Source organism: Eriocheir sinensis, chromosome 28, assembly GCF_024679095.1.
Source record: "Eriocheir sinensis breed Jianghai 21 chromosome 28, ASM2467909v1, whole genome shotgun sequence".
NCBI classification, from domain to species: domain Eukaryota; kingdom Metazoa; phylum Arthropoda; class Malacostraca; order Decapoda; family Varunidae; genus Eriocheir; species Eriocheir sinensis.
Window position 1 is genome coordinate 14,133,186 of NC_066536.1, and position 16,699 is coordinate 14,149,884.

The following is a 16,699-nucleotide window of genomic DNA, read 5'->3' on the forward strand; positions in this document are numbered from 1 at the left end:
TCTCTCTCTCTCTCTCTCTCTGTATCTATCTATCTATCTATTTATCTATCTATCTATCTATCCTTCTTTCTTCTACCCCCCCCACCCCCCTGCAAGTCACCCACTTCAACACACACTTTGGTAATTTAAGCACTAACTCACTTCTTTTAGCCCCGCACCGCACACACACACACACTCGCACGTAAGCCGCCGCTCTTAACAGTACAAACACACACACTTAGCCTCCACTTCAGAACTTTTCCTTTTATCCTGAAGTGGCTCATCCTCTCACCTTTCTGAGGATATTCATTTGACATTAAGAAAAATACACCTTCTCTCATTAATGTCTGGTCTGCTCATCAACCACAGTGCCAGAATGAATGAAGAAACACATGTATGGAAATAGAAGTAAAGTAATGTATATAAGTAAAGGGAAAGAGCAGGAGGTTGATATAGCTGCGCGTAGCCTCAGTGCTTATATCCGAAGTAAAGCGTTATATTATGTGAAAGTTTCGCCTCATCCATAATATTAAACCTTCCCTCTTATCTCAGCTTAAAATGAAAACCTTATCTCTATATCATATTTCTTATATACACATAAAAAATAAACTCCCTGGCGGCGATATCAAAGGCACACGTCCTCAGAATTGGTAACACTGCGTCCCCCCCTTGGCATTGCGTCTTAATGAGCAACAGTCAACACCTGTCATCTATTGGGAGCACTGCATCCTCGCCCTCACCTCACCTGTCCTTGATTGTCTCCCAGGCGTTAAGTCATCACCTGCTGTGGGTCACGTTGGCACTTATTTTTATTACGTCTAGTTTACTTAGTTAAAAAAGCTTGTAAGTCAGTGGTTCTCTTTCACTTCATATTATTAGGGTTCTTTTCACGTATATTATTAAAAACAAGTACAAGTCCCATTCATGTTTTGTTCACTTTTTTCATAATATAGTTTTTTTTGTACTGTAACTTCTCACGGCTGACACAAAGATCGTCGAGTAGTTTTTTCTCTCTTGTTCACTTGTCATGGCATATTATTCTTTTTTTTATTGTCTCTGCTATTTATATATCAGCATTTCTCTATTGCATTTCACCTACACATTATTCCTCACCAGGACTCTGCATTAGTTCATATTCACTGTATCAATTGCAACGCTTACACGGGTATGATTTTCAGTCTCTCCACTTTTACCAATATTTCAACGCTGCCACTGTATATACTTCAACGCTTGCTTCATTATTATCCCTTTCAACGTATCTCCACTATATCTTTCAACGCTCACTTTTATCCCTTTCAACGTCTCCACTGTATCACTATCGAGTCTTGTTTTTTTTTATCTCTCAACGTTATCACTGTATTTCCATCAACCCTTCACAGTTATCTCTTTCAACGTCACTGTATCACTCTCAAGGCTCGTTCTTTTATCACTGTCAACGTTATCACTGTATCTCTTCACCGCCGCGAACTGTAAGGATTCAGGGGCGTGTCATACGAGGGGAGATGAGGCAAGGAAGAGGCGTGAGTGAAGGATGGAAGGTGTTTGAAGCAGCCAAGATGTGTTTTGCAAGATTTAACCTGCGCCTTCCCTGCATTCTCGTGTGTGTGTGTGTGTGTGTGTGTGTGTGTGTGTGTTTGTGTTTGTGTTTGTGTATGGTATAATCGTTGTTTTTGGCGTTGTCGCGTGGTGGTGGTGGTGGTGGTGATGGTGGTGATGCAAAAGCGTGGGGTGAGAGGGATGACTCAATTGTAGTTTGTTATTGATGATGATGGTGGTGGTGGTGGTGTTTTTAATGGACGTTTAAAGGTGTTGGTGTTGATGGCAGCGGCGTAGTGTTGTAATTCAATTTAATGTTTTTTTTTGTGTATGTATGTATGTATGTATGTAGGTGTGTACGTATATGTATGTATGTGTGATGTAATTTGTGTGTTTTGTCTTACTGGTGGTGGTGGTGGTGGTGACGGTGTTGAAAAGTGGTGGTGTGTTGCTGTTTGTGTTGCAAGTTAAATGGAGTGGCTAGTAGTAGTAGTAGTAGTAGTAGTAGTAGTAGTAGTTGTTGTAGTAGTAGTGATGATAATGGCTCAGTTTCACGTGTGTTGTGTTGAAGGTGTTGGTTATGTGTTGTGTGTGAGGGTTAGTGTTGCTGTTATTTGTTGTTGTTGTTGTTGTTGTTGTTGTTGGTGGTGGTGGTGGTGGTAGAGGTCGTGGTGGTATTTTCTGGTCAACCTGTTTCCTGTTTTCTGCACTGCTTTGTCTGTCTGTGTGTTGCCTGGCTTAGGGTTATGTGGGTCAGCGGGTAGTGTTGCACCGGGTAGTGTTGCATGATGTGTATTTTTGCTGGTGGTGGTGGTGGTATTTTCCGGCTACATTGCTCCTCTTTTCCGCACTTCTCCCTGTCTCTGTGTGTTACCTAAGTTAGTGTTATGTCGGGGTCAGCGGGTAGTGTTGCATGGTGCTGTGTGTTGGTGTTGTTGTTCTTGTTGGTGTTGGTGGTGGAGGTGATATTTATGTTCCTGTTTTTCCGCAAGTTTTTATTTTATTTATGTGTGTGTTGCCTGGCCGAGTGTTGTGCTAGGGTTTGCGGGTAGTGTTACAGGGTGTTGTGTTTCGTGGTGTTGTGTGTTGGAAGTGGTGGTGGTGGTGATAATTTCCGGTTGTACTATTTCTCTTTTCCGCACTTTTTTTCTATTTATATGTGTGTTGCTTTATGCTATGGCGGGGTTAGCGGGTAGTGTTGCAGGGGTAGTGTTGCAGGGTGTTGGGTGTTGGAAGTGGTGGTGGTTACATTTTCTGATTGCACTATTTCTCTTTTTCCTTTTTTCAGTATGTGTGTGTTGCTTTATGCTATGGCGGGGTTAGCGGGTAGTGTTGCAAGGGTAGTATTACAGGGTGTTGTGTTTCGTGATGTGTTGGAAGTGAAGGTTATATTTTCCGGTTACACTATTTCTCTTTTTCCCACTTTTTTTCTGTCTATGTGTGTGTTGCTTTATGCTGTGGTGGGGTTAGCGGGTAGTGTTACAGGGGTAGTGTTTCGTGGTGTCGTGTGTTGAAGGAGGTGGTGGTGGTTACATTTTACATTTTCTGTTTGCACTATTTCTCTTTTCCCCACTTTTTTCTATTTATGTGTGTGTTGCTTTTTGCTATGGTGGGGTTAGCGGGTGGTGTTGCAGGGGTAGTGTTGCAGGGTGTTGGGTGTTGGAGGAAGCACAGACCTGTGAGGAGCCACGCTGACGAGGGGTGGAGGGAGGGAGGATGAACGCCGCACTGACTAGATGCCTCCACTGCCAGCCTCTGATTGCCACTTGCCAGCCAGCCACTCAGCCACTCAGCCACTCAGCCAGCCAGTTAGTTCGCCAGTCAGTCAGTCACGCAGTCAGTCAGTCAGCCACTCAGTCACTCAGCCACTCAGCCACTCAGCCAGCCAGTTAGTTCGCCAGTCAGTCAGTCACGCAGTCAGTCAGTCAGCCACTCAGTCACTCAGCCACTCAGCCACTCAGCCTGCCAGTCAGTTAGATAGCCAGGCAGTTAGTCAACCAGTCAGCCAGCCACTCAGTTAGTCAGTCAGTCACTCTGCTAGTCACCTACTTCGTCAGCCATTTAATCACCCACTCAGCCAGCCAGTCAGCTAGTCAGTCAACCACTCAGCCAGTCAGTCACTTAGTCAGTCTGTCAGCCAGTCACGTATTATGCCAGCCAACATACCAGCCAGTCAGTCATTCAGTCAGTCAGTCAGTCAGCCAATCAGTCAGCCACTTAGTCAGCCATTGAGTTAGCCAGTCAGTTAGCGCACCAACCAGTTACATATATATTCACCTAATCAAAGTACCAGCCAGTTAAAAAGTCAGTCAGTCAGCCAGTCAGAAAGTCAGCTAGCCACTTAGTCAACCAGTCAGTCAGTCAGCCAGTCAGCCAGCCACACCCGCTTAGCATCCATCACCAAATCATCCCTTGGCCCATACAACCTCCAATCCCTCGCCAGTCACTCAGTCGCCGTCACAAATATTATCCTCTCCAACCCCGCGACGAAGGTTCTCACAGACAGCAGACTAACAGAGACACACAGCTGCTGGCGGACGGGTGAGAACTGGGGCGTACTTACAATTTGCCTATCAAGCGGCCACCCTGTCGTTTATCTATCTATCTATAACTATCTATCTATCTGTCTCCATCTGGCGGCAATAATTTAGTTGTTGAGGCGCCTTGAAGCCATCACTCATTCGTTCTGTCTCACGGTGTCTGTCTGTCTGTCTGTTTGTTTTATCTGTCTGTGTCTATTTTGGTATGTTTGTCCAGCTGTCTATCTGTGTATCTATCTGTCTTTCTGTTTTATGTTTATCTGTTTTATATAGCTATTGATCTGTCTATATTTTTGTTTGTTCTTATCAGCTTATCTATTTATTTATCTCTGTCTGTTTATATTTGCTGAACTATTTATCTACCGACTTATATTTGTTTTATCTATGTATCTATCTATTTTTCTATATTATTCACACACACACACACACACACACACACACACACACACACACACACACACACACACACACACACACACACAGACACACATCTACCTAGCAAAACACTCACCTTTCTACATCTTCCCCCAACAGGTCATGCGAGGTCGCCCAGGTCACCAAGACGACGGCCCCAACTCACCCCCTCCCCGCCCCCCCTTCTCGCCAGGTAAGCTTACGGAGTATTACACAGGTACGCAGACAGGTGATGTCGAACAAAGGTATTTAATTCACCTACAAAAGATAGATAGGTACATAGGTATGGGTAGACAGATAGGCATAGATAGATAAATATAAATAAATAGATAGATAGATTGATAGATAGATAAATAGATAGATATATATATATATATATATATATATATATATATATATAGATAGAGAGAGAGAGAGAGAAGTCATTGTGAAAAGAGAGGAAGGACAGGGGGTGTTAGGGAGTTAAGGATGGGAAGGGGAGGGGACTGGAGGGGAGGAGAGGGGAGGGGAGGGGGGAGATGGCAGGGGATTTGCAGGGGATTAGGGCCAAGAGTCCTTCAAGTGTCCCCTCCCCTTCTTCCCTTCCTCCCCACACCCCTTCTTCCTCTTTTTTTTCTCCTCTCCCTCCACTTCCAGACATCCCCTCCCTCCCTCGCTCCATCCATCCCTCTCCTTTTTTTTTTATCATCTTCCCCTCCTACAAGTATCTCTCTCTCTCTCTCTCTCTCTCTCTCTCTCTCTCTCTCTCTCTCTCTCTCTCTCTCTCTCTCTCTCTCTCTCTCTCTCTCTCTCTCTCTCTCTCTCTCTCTCTCTCTCTCTCTCTCTCTCTCTCTCTCTCTCTTACCTTTCCTTCTCTTCCTCCTCCTCTCCTCCTCCTCCTCCACCTCCTCCTCCTCCTCCTCCTCCTCCGGCTTCTTCTCCTCCTCCTCCGGCTTCTTCTCCTCCTCCTTCTCTTCCCCATTTTCTTATATGATGTTTTCTTTGCGTCTCCTTCAACTTTTTTTTCTTTTTTTTTCTGTTTCTCACTCCTTTCATCTCCCTTCCCCTTCCTATCGTTTCTTCTTTTCCTGATCTCAACTTTTTTTTCTCAAACAAACGTGACAATCTTCCCTTTTTTTTTACCTCTGCCTTGTTTTTCTCTCTCTTTATGTATCTATATATCTCTCTCTCTAGCCTCCCCTTCCTCCTTTATTCCTCTGCCTATTCCTGCTCCCTATCATCCTCTATTCTTTCCCTCTTCCCCTATTCCTTCTTTTTTTGTCTTCTTTCTTTCCACCTTTTTCCATCTCCTTCTCTTCCATCTACTCCTCTCCTTATCTACTTTTCGTTGCCTCCTTTTCCTCCCTTCTTCTCCTTCTTTTTCTCCTTCTTTCCACATTTCTTTCTTTCCTACTCTTTTTTCCCTCCTCTCCTCCTCTTCCTCTTCCTTCAGTCCTCCTCCTCAGCCTCCTCTATTTCCCCTTTGCGTAATCTTCCCCCTTCCTCCTCCCTGTCCTCTCCCTATCCACCTCTTCATTTGCTCCTCCTCCTCCTCCTCCTCCTCCTCCTCCTCCTCCCTCCTCGTCACCTGTCTCGCTTAATGAGGCTGTGTTTGTTCAGTTTTAGCACCTTTGTTTTACGTGTTTTTTCCTTCATGTTAGTGTGTCTTGCGTCTCGTGGTTCTGTGGGCGGTAAGCCTCTCTTTATTAAGGTCTTGGGCGAGGGGGAGGGTGTGGGGGGGGAGGGTAGAGGGAGTGTGGTGGTGGCTTGGGTGTGTGGGGAAGGGGGTATTTTGTTTTGTTGTCGTTGTCGTTGTCTGTTGTTTTTGTTGTTTTCTTATTCTTCTCTTCGTTTTCTTTTTCTTTTTTCTTCTTCTTCTTCTTATTATTATTATTGGCACTACTACAACAGCTACTACTATTGCTACTGCCGATATTACTACCTCTACTACTACTACTACTACTACTACTGCTGCTGCTGCTGCTGCTGCTACTACTACTACTACTACTACTACTACTACTACTACTACTACTACTACTACCACTACTACTACTACTACTACTACTACTTCTACTTACTTACGTGCTTACTTACCTACTTATGTTACTACTTCTACCTACCTTTTTTCACGGTGGAGTATCATCATCATACTACATAATACCTTCACATACATACTTCTAAAACACTTCTCTTCTCACCCTCTCCACCACCACCACCACCACCATCATCACCACACCCGTCACCACCTTCCGCGCCCGTCGATCCCGCGGTGACATCCGGGGTCTGGTTACCATAGTTTACCTCCGCTCAGGCTGCTGCTCCGCGTAAACCTGTCAAGCGAGGTCATCTAGCTGTACACAAACACCCCTAGACCCTCACACATCTGACTAAGACCCATTCTCTCACACATTTCTAAGCTAACACACCCATGGCCACATTTGACAAGGCTTCCGTAGAGGTTATTGTAGGTCTTGTTGTTGGTGTTGGTGGTGGTGGTTATATTTCCGTTCCTGTTTTCCGCACATTTTTCTGTGTATGTGTGTGTTGCCTGGCTTAGTGTTGTGCTGGGGTTAGCGGGTAGTGTTACAGGGTGTTGTGTTTCGTGGTGGTGATAATTTCTGGTTACAGTATAACTCATCTAGCGGTACACAAACACTCCAAGACCCTCACACACCTGACTAAGGCCCATTCTCTCAAACATTTTTCGGGGCTCACATACCCACGCCCACATTTGATAAGGCTTCCGTGGATATTCTGGGTCTTTCCATGGGTAGTTTTATGAGCCTAGTGATAGTCTGACAAGGCTTCTGCACCATGAACGTTAAGAAAACATTCACACACACGAACACCCCATGATCCTCAAATGTCAGAGGCACCAGATTTCGACCCATCTTCTCAAACATTTTAGGCTCACACGCCCACGCCCACATTTGATCAGGCTTCTGTAGAGGCTGTTGTGGGTCTTTCTTTTTGAGAAAACTACGAATACCGCTACCGATCGTTTTTTTAAGACTTAAGAGAAGACGACCCCGCAAAATGAAACGAGCGCATCTGGAGGAGGCAGCAGGAGCAAATTCCAGGTATTACTGACGTCATCACGCAGCCAGCCAATCACCGGCCGCAGGCGTTTCTCATCATCAGCAGGGCCCACGACCTAGCAGATCTTCTCGCGAAAAAAGTTTTGGCGGAGCCCACCTCTGTTTGGCCTGCCGACGCGTAGCCTACACCTACGCTCTAGCTCCTACGCTCTCAGTGTTTTAAGTCCACCGTGGCAGCAGCAGCAGCATTGTTTTTGCGTTTTGTGCTTTTCAATGATTTTTTTTTTTTAAACTTTACTTTACAACAGTATAGTCGCCATCAACATGAGGGGTTCCTGACCAATCCCAGTCCCCGGCCCAGTAGGCAGTCCCAGGCGATTTCTGAAAAATCTACCGATCTACCGATACCGATTAGACGCGGCTCGCTACCGACTACCGATACCGGTGGTAGATTTTTTCTACAGAATCCCAGCTCTGGTCTTTCTATGCTTGGTTTTATGAGCCTAGTGACAGTTTACCCTCCTTTTTTGTCTTTTCTCTTTCCACCTTTTTCCATCTCCCTCTCCTCTTCCATCTACTCTTCTTCCTATATACTTTTCGATGCCTCCTATTCCTCCATTCTTCTTCTCCTTTCTCTCTTTATTTCCACATTTCTTTCTTCCTTACTCCTCATCTCCTTCTCCTTTTCCTCTTCTTCCTGAAAAAAAAACACTCACACGAAAACACCATGATCCTCTTCGACTTCGGCCCATACTTAAACATTTGTTGGGGCTCACACACACACGCCCACATATGATACGTCTTTCGTAGAGATTGTAGGTAGTTCCATGGATAGTTTTGTGAGCCTAGTGATAGTCTGACAAACCTTCTGCACCATGAACCTGAAAAACAACTTATGAGAGCCCGATTTATCTCGTTTGTGGGCTGTGGAAGTGGTTGTTGTGGGAGCCAAGAGCTTCTGAGAATACGGCACTTCAAATCACGGTTATTTCCATCTGCATTCCCGACGCTTCAACACATTCCTGGCGGCAAATATTTTCTTCGCTCGGGAATTCACACACTTAGCTTACCTTTTCCTTATTGTAGTGGTATCTTATAGAGGTGTTGACAAATTCACACGCTTAGCTTACCTTTTCCTTATTGTAGTGGTGTCTTATAGAGGTGTTGACAGGTGTATTAAGAAGGGAGAGGTTGCCAACTATCGAAGCTTCCCCGCTGAGGGCTTCAATACATTCCTGGCGGCATATATTTTCTTCGCCCAGGAATTCACACGCTTAGCTCACCTTTTCCTTATTGTAGTGGTGTCTTATAGAGGTGTTGACAGGTGTATTAAGAAGGGAGAGGTTGCCAACTACCGACATATGTAAGGAATATTTAGCGTTTTTATTAATATTTATAACAACTTGCATCAGAAAACAAAGTGACTATTTCTCATGTGTTTGGACTCGACATACTTTCCTTCTTTTCTAAGCGGCAAAGATGATAGGTATAGAAAAATTAATATGGAAATTGAAAATGGGAAATGTCATTGAAAACTAGGACAGACAGACAGACAGACAGACAGACAGATGGTAAGGTGATTATTGGGCTCAGACTCAGGTTCTTGTCCATTAGAATTCGCTTAACTAGAAGAAACAGACAAGACAGGTGAGTCGGTTATAATGAGAGATAGAAAATGATGCATAAATGACCCAAAAAATATACAAAAGACGAAAATGTTGCAGGAAAAAAAAAAGCTAACTAGAAACCAAAGTAACAACAACAACCATCTACATCAACACAAACACTCATCCCGCCGAGACAATCTGAAAAAGAAAAAGAAAAAAAAAAAGAGCGCTGGCTGCTGAGGTCCCACCGAGACTCGAACTCGGATTGTTGGATTCAGAGTCCAAAGTGCTAACCATTACACCATGGGACCGGTGCTGGGTGTGACGCGTGGGCCGCTATCTGCCTTATCAGTGGAGGCCGCCTCGCTAGCCTTCCTTCCCTTCCTTGTTCTTATCTGTTCTTTAATCTTGTGGACCCCTATTCTTAGACGCTTTTGGCTCCCTCAATCTCTATTTTAAAGGCCACAAATGAGATCAATCGGGTTCTAATGAGTGTCTTTTTAGGTTCATGGTACAGAAGAAAGGTCACGCTACCACCAGGGTCATAAAACTACCCCTGCAAATACCGGTAACGTCCATGAAAGCCTTATCAGTAGTGGATATTTTAGCCCCGTTTAGAATATGGGGTATCTATGTTGGTTTTGCTTCCTCCTCAATCAGTTTTTCTTCCTTTCCTTGCCCTGCTTCTGTTCTCTTTTATCAATTCTGCTCTGTGTCCTGTTTTCTTACGGTTTTGCGGCTTTCTCTTCGATCAGTCTTCCTTCCCTTCCATCTCTTTCTTCTACTGTCTTCTTTAATCTTGCTCTGTCTGTTTGGTTCTCATATGATTTTCCTTCCTCCTCATTCACTCAGTTTTCCTTCTCTGTTCTCTTTCTATTCTCTTCCTATATCTTGCTCCGTCTGTCCTGCTCTCCCACGGGTTTTCTTCCTCCTCAATCTGTCCTTCTTCCCTCATTTCTCTTCTTATTTTCTCTTCTTCAGTCTTGGTTTCTCCGGCTCTCCTACGGTTTTCTTCCTATTCATGCAATCATCCTCCCTTCCTTGCCTTGCTTCTGCTCTCTTTCTCATTCTTGCTCCGTCTGTTCTGCTCTCCCACGGGTTTTCTTCCTCCTCAATCTGTCCTTCTTCCCTCATTTCTCTTCTTATTTTCTCTTCTTCAGTCTTGGTTTCTCCGGCTCTCCTACGGTTTCCTTCCTATTCATGCAATCATCCTTCCTTCCTTGGCTCGTTTCTGCTCTCTTTCTCATTCTTGCTCCGTCTGTCCTGCTCTCCCACGGGCTTTCTTCCTCCTCAATCTGTCCTTCCCTCATTTCTCTTCTTATTTTCAGTCTTGGTTTTTCCGGCTCTCCAACGGTTTTCTTCCTATTCATGCAATCATCCTTCCTTGCCTCGTTTCTGCTCTCTTTCTCATTCTTGCTCCGTCTGTCCTGCTCTCCCACGGGTTTTCTTCCTCCTCAGTCAGCCATTCTGTCTTCATTTCTTCTTATTTTCTCTTCTTCAGTCATGGTTTCTCCGGCTCTCCTACGGTTTTCTTCCTATTCATGCAGTCATCCTTCCTTGGCTCGTTTCTGTTCTCCTTCTCAATCTTGCTCTCTCTCTGTCTGGCTTTTCCATGGCTTCCCTTCCTCCTCATTCAATCTTTCTTCCTTCCTTGCTCTGGGTCCATTTTCTTACTCAATGTTGCTCTCTCTGTCCTGCTTCTTTCTTGGTCAGTTTGTCTTCCTACGGTATTGTGTCCTTCTCAATCTCAATCAGACAGATCCACAGACACAGAGACACATAGGTCGGTATTACAAGACACCTTCGCTTCTCACATCAACTATTTTCAAAGGCCAAAGAGGGGATCAATCGTGTTCTAATGAGTGTTTTTTTAGGTCCACGGTACAGAAGAAGAGCCAAACTACAGCCAGGGTCTTAAAACTACTCCTGGAAATGCCCACAACTCCTACGAAAGCCTTGTCAAATATGTGAACTTGGAAGGCGAAATGTTTTAAAATACGACCCTATATACTCACCCCCATCCCACCCCCAACACACACACACATATACACCGATAGGGGACGGACTGAAGCGCAGCAGAAGGAGAAGGAGGAGGAGCTTTGCCGGGAGACATTCATCACGAAACTTAATAATCTTCATTCCCTCGTCACATGTATTGGCAGGGCGGGAGGGAGGGAGGAAGGGAGAGGACGGAAGGGACGCGGGGAGACACTAGGGATGGTGCGAGGAAGAATTTACCTTTCACGAATATTGCCTCGCGGAACCGTCTTGCATCAAACATGAGGGAGAGGGAATGTGAGATGCGATGGACTCGTCTTTTGTTTCCTCATCGTTTTCTGCCCTTTGTTCATTATTGCTCAAGGAAAAGAAGGTTGACAATGGTGGACGTAGGAACTGCATTAAATTACCCGCTTCCATAACTTCCTTGTAATGTGAGATGCGATGGACTCGTCTTTCGTTTCCTTATCGCTTTCTGGCTTTTGTTCATTATTGCTCAAGGAAACGAAGGATGACAATATTGATGGAGGTTGGAACTGCCCGCTTTCATAACTTCCTTGTAATGTTAGATGCAATGGACTAGACTTTTGTTTCCTTACCGTTTTCTGGCTTTTGTTCATTATTGCTCAAGGATGGCAATGGTGATGGAGGTTGGAACTGCATTAAATTACCCGCTTTCATAACTTCCTTGTAATGTTAGATGCAATGGACTGGACTTTTGTTTCCTTACCGTTTTCTGGCTTTTGTTCATTATTGCTCAAGGAAAAGAAGAATGACAATGGTGATGGAGGTTGGAACTGCATTAAATTACCCGCTTCCATAACTTCCTTGTAATGTGAGATGCGATGGACTAGACTTTTGTTTCCTTACCGTTTTCTGGCTTTTGTTCATTATTGCTCAAGGAAAAGAAGGATGGCAATGGTGATGGAGGTTGGAACTGCATTAAATTACCCGCTTCCATAACTTCCTTGTAATGTGAGACGCGATGGACTGGACTTTTGTTTCCTTACCGTTTTCTGGCTTTTGTTCATCATTGCTCATTATTGGAGGTTGGAACTGCATTAAATTACCCGCTTCCATAACTTCCCTGTAATGTGAGATGCGATGGACTAGACTTTTGTTTCCTTATCTTTTTCTCTTACCTTTGTTTATTATTATTGCTCGTACGTTGCAAGGAAAGAAAGGAAGCATGGCAATAGTGATGGAAATTGGAACTGCATTACACTACCTGCTTCCATAACCGCCTTGTATATAGTGAATTAGGAAAGAGGGGATTAGAACACAATAGCAATATTATCAAAGACCACAAAGAAGATCAGTCGGCTGCTATTGAGTGTCTTTTTAGGTTCATGGTACAGAGGAAAGGTCACACTACTACCAGGGTCATAAAACTACCCCTGGAATATGGTACAGAGGAAAGGTCACACTAGTACCAGGGTCATAAAACTACCCCTGGAATATGGTACAGAGGAAAGGTCACACCAACACCAGGATCATAAAACTACCCCTGGAATATGGCACAGAGGAAAGGTCACACTCCTACCAGGATCATAAAACTACCCCTGGAATATGGTACAGAGGAAAGGTCACACCACCACCAGGTTAATAAAACTACCCCTGGAATATGGTACAGAGGAAATGTCACACTACTACCAGGATCATAAAACTACCCCTGGAATATGGCACAGAGGAAAGGTCACACTACTACCAGGATCATAAAACTACCCCTGGAATATGGTACAGAGGAGAGGTCACACTACCACCAGGGTCATAAAACTACCCTTGGACATACCCACAACCGCCGTGAAAGCCTTATCAAATGGGGATGTGTAAGGACGGTCTGCAACGCTCTACTCCCTATTCCTTCTTTTATCCTTCATTGTTACACATTCTAATCCGTTCTCCTATGTCCTCTTCGTCCTCAAGCTTACTCGTGCCCCGCTTCTTCATTCTTCTATTTACTCGTATATAAAAAGGGACTAAGAATGCGATAGTAGGAGGAGGAAGAGAAGGAAGAGGAGGCAGAATATGAGTTGTAAAATAGAGAAGTTGAGCAGAGGCAAATGGATAAAGAGGAAGAGGAGGAGGAGGAGGAGGAGGAGGAGGAGGAGGAAAGAGAGATATGGAGAGGAGGTAAAGGAAAGAGGATGAAGGAAGAATATATTATTGGAGTGCAGTGAAGGAGGAAGAAGAAGGAAGAAGGAGAAGGAAGACGAGGATGAGGAGGAGGAGGAGGAAAGAGAGATATGGAGAGGAGGTAAAGGAAAGAGGATGAAGGAAGAATATATTATTAGAGTGCAGTGAAGGAGGAAGAAGAAGCTAGAAGGAGAAGGAAGACGAGGAGGAGGAGGAGGAGAAGGAGGAGGAGGAAGAGGAAGAGGAGGAGGAGGAGCTTACATTCAGTTAAGCACCACACAATTAAGTTGATCGGGACCACAGATAATGAAGGAGGTGATAATGATGGGACGAGAAGAAGGAGGAGGAGGAGGAGGAGGAGGAGTCAGCAGATCAGATGACAAGTAAGTAAGCTGTGATGAGTTTGCGGAGTCAGTGATGACGAAGACTGATGAAGAGAAGAAAGATGAGAAGACGAGAGAGAGAGGAGTAGTAGTAGTAGTAGTAGTAGTAGTAGTAGTAGTAGGAGGAGGAGGAGGAGGAGGAGGAGGAGGAAGAGAGCGGTGATGAATATGTCGAGAATGGTGAAAGGGAAGATGGGAATGACGAAAAAGAGAGTAAGAAGAAGAAGAAGAAGAAGAGAAAGACGAAGAGTAAGAGAGAAAGGGAAGATGAGAAGAGCGAGAAAGAGAATAGGAAGAAGAGGAAGAAGACTCTCTCTCTCTCTCTCTCTCTCTCTCTCTCTCTCTCTCTCTCTCTCTCTCTCTCTCTCTCTCTCTCTCTCTCTCTCTCTCTCTCTCTCTCTCTCTCTCTCTCTCTCTCTGATGATGAAGATGGCAAAGAAGAATAGAGAGGAGAGGAAATGAAGGCTGTTTATGAAAGAGGAGGTGGAGAAGGAAGAAGAAGAAGAAGAAGAAGAAGAAGAAGAAGAAGAAGAAGAAGAAGAAGAAGAAGAAGAGGAAGAGGAGGAGGAGGACGAGGAGGAGAAGAAAATGATTACTCGTGCGTGGGAGAGGAAAAAAATAAGGAAGGAGTGAAAGATTGCCTGCATGAGGAAGAGGAGGAAGAGGAGGAGGAGAAGAAGAAGAAAGAATGACTGGCGAAGGAGATGAAGCTGAAAGGATGAGACAGGAAAAAAAAGTAAGAGAAAAAGTAAAAAAGGAAGAAGAAAAGCAGTCGTTAAGCAGAAGAGAAGAGAAAAGGAGAGGAGGAGGAGAGAAGAGAAGAGAAGAGAAGAGAGCAGAGGAGAGGAGAGGAAAGGAGAGGAGAGGAGGAAAGAGAAAAGAAGAGAAGAGAAAAATAAAATAAAAGAGGAGAAGAAGAGAGAAGAGAGGAGGAGAGAAGAGGAGTAACGAGGCTGCCTGCTGACCCCCTGATTCTGATTCTCTCTCTCTCTCTCTCTCTCTCTCTCTCTCTCTCTCTCTCTCTCTCTCTCTCTCTCTCTCTCTCTCTCTCTCTCTCTCTCTCTCTCTCTCTCTCTCTCTCTCTCTCTCTCTCTCTCTCTCTTTCTCTCTTTCTCTCTCTCTCAGGCGGAGATGAGGCAGCTCTCAGGTTATTTTTGGATGATGTGATGACCAAAGCCTCCCCTCTCTCCTCCCTTCTCTCCTTTCCTCCCTCCTCCCTCTCTTCCTCCATCCTTCGTTTCTTCCTTTTCTTCCCTTTTCTCTCCATCCTTCTCTCTCCTCCGTTTCCCCTCCGTTTCCTCCTTTCTTCCCTCCTTCCCTCCGTTAACTCTCTCTCCTTCCCTCCCTCCCTCCCTCTCTTCCCTCCATCCTTCGTTTCTTCCTTTTCTTCCCCCTTTTCTCTCTCCATCCTTCTCTCTACACTCCGTTTCCCCCTCTTTTCCCTCCCTTTCTTCCCTCCCTTCCCTCCGTTAACTCTCTCTTTCCCTTCCTTCCTTCCCTCTCTCCCTCCCTCTCTTCTCTCCACCTCTCTTTCCTCCTTTTCTTTCTCCATCCTTCTTTCCATCACTTCCTTCCTCCTTTCCTCTCTCCATCCTTCTCTCTTCACTCCGTTTCCTTCTCCCCCTCCCTCCCCTCTCTTCACATCCTTTTTTATCACCTTCCTCTCCTTTCTCTCCCTTCCCTCCATCTTTCTTTCCTTCCGTCCCTTCCTCCTCCTTTCATCTTTCTATCCTTCCCTCCACACTTCGTTTCCTTCTCCTCTCACCTATCATATCCTTCCTTACTTCTTTATTTTTTTTTCTCTTTTCCTATCTTCATTTTCTTTCCTGTTTACACTTTATCTTTTTTTTCCTTTTTTCTTTTTTTTTCCTTCTTTATCCACTTCTTTTTCCTCTCCCCCTCTCCACTTCCTCCAACCCTTCCTCTCTCGTCTCCTCTTCCCCCTTTTTATATCTCTAGTTTTCCTTTTGTCATTTCTTCTTTTCCTCTCTTCCTCCTCCTCCTCCTCTTTCTATCCTCTATTTTCCATTTCCTTTTATTATTCACTGACTTTTCTACTTCAATATTAACATTTTCTCCTCCTTTGTCTTCTTTTCTTTCTCCTCTCCTCCTTTTCTTTCTTTCTTCCCCTTCTCTTCTATTCCTTTCCTTCCTTTCTTCCCCTCTTGTCTTTCTCTTCCCTTCTTTCTCTTCTCGTCTTTCACTTCCTTTCTTCCCCTTCTCTTCTTTCTCTTCCTTTCTATCCTCTTATTTTTCTCTTCCTTTCTTTCTCCTCTCTTTCTCCTTCTCTTTACTTGTTCTGTACCTTGGGGTCAAATCTTTTTCTTTTTTCTCTCTTCCTTCCTCCCCCTCCCTTCCTCCTCCCTTTCCTCCCCCTTCCTTCCTCCCCTCCTCCCCTTACCTCCCTTCCCTCCCTTCCTCACTTCTCGCCTTTTACCGTCTCCCTGTACTCATCAAAACTGCCTTACTCCCTCCCTCTCTCCCTCCCTCCCTTCTACCTGTTTTGTGATTTTTTTTTTCTCCCTTCCACGCTCTCCCTTTTTCCTCCATTTCTAGACTATTTTTCGAACTTCCATCTCTCTCTCTCTCTCTCTCTCTCTCTCTCTCTCTCTCTCTCTCTCTCTCTCTCTCTCTCTCTCTCTCTCTCTCTCTCTCTCTCTCTCTCTCTCTCTCTCTCTCTCTCTCTCTCTCTCTCTCTCTCTCTCTCTCTCTCTCTCTCTCTCTCTCTCTCTCTCTCTCTCTCTCTCTCTCTCTCTCTCTCTCTTTTTTGTTCTCTATCTCTTTTTTCGTTTGTTAATATTCTTCCTTTTTCTACTTCTACATTCTCCTCTCTTCTCTAGCTTTTCCTTCCATCCTTCTTTCCTTCTTTCCTTCTTTCCTTCCTTTATTCCTTCTTTCTCTCCTTCCTTCCCTCCTTCCCTTCATTTCTTCTCCCTCCATTTCATTCTACACTCTCCATCTTCTTCTTTCTTAATAAAATTCTTCCCCTTCCTCTCCATTCTCCCTTATTTTCCCTTCAACTTATATATTTTTCCTTCTTTTCTTCCTTCCTTCCTCCCTCCCTTCCTTCCTTCCTTCCTTCCTTTCAT

General features: G+C 44.6%; 1 protein-coding gene and 1 non-coding gene across 4 annotated transcripts in view; both read right to left on the minus strand.

The window, feature by feature from the left end:
• LOC127004602 (uncharacterized) overlaps window positions 1-3,305 on the minus strand; it is a 58,729-nt gene extending 55,424 nt beyond the window's left edge. For 2 of the 3 annotated variants that reach the window (XM_050872594.1, XM_050872592.1), the window contains exons 1-2: window positions 3,192-3,305; window positions 725-1,446 (exon numbers count right to left, since the gene is read on the minus strand). The gene's annotated coding sequence lies outside the window, so the exon portion shown is untranslated. The other variant, XM_050872593.1, reaches the window with a different exon arrangement.
• A 6,027-nt stretch (window positions 3,306-9,332) lies between these two features.
• Window positions 9,333-9,404, minus strand: Trnaq-cug (transfer RNA glutamine (anticodon CUG)). The gene has a single exon. It is a non-coding gene; the product is annotated as a tRNA-Gln (tRNA).
• Window positions 9,405-16,699: the final 7,295 nt, after the last annotated feature.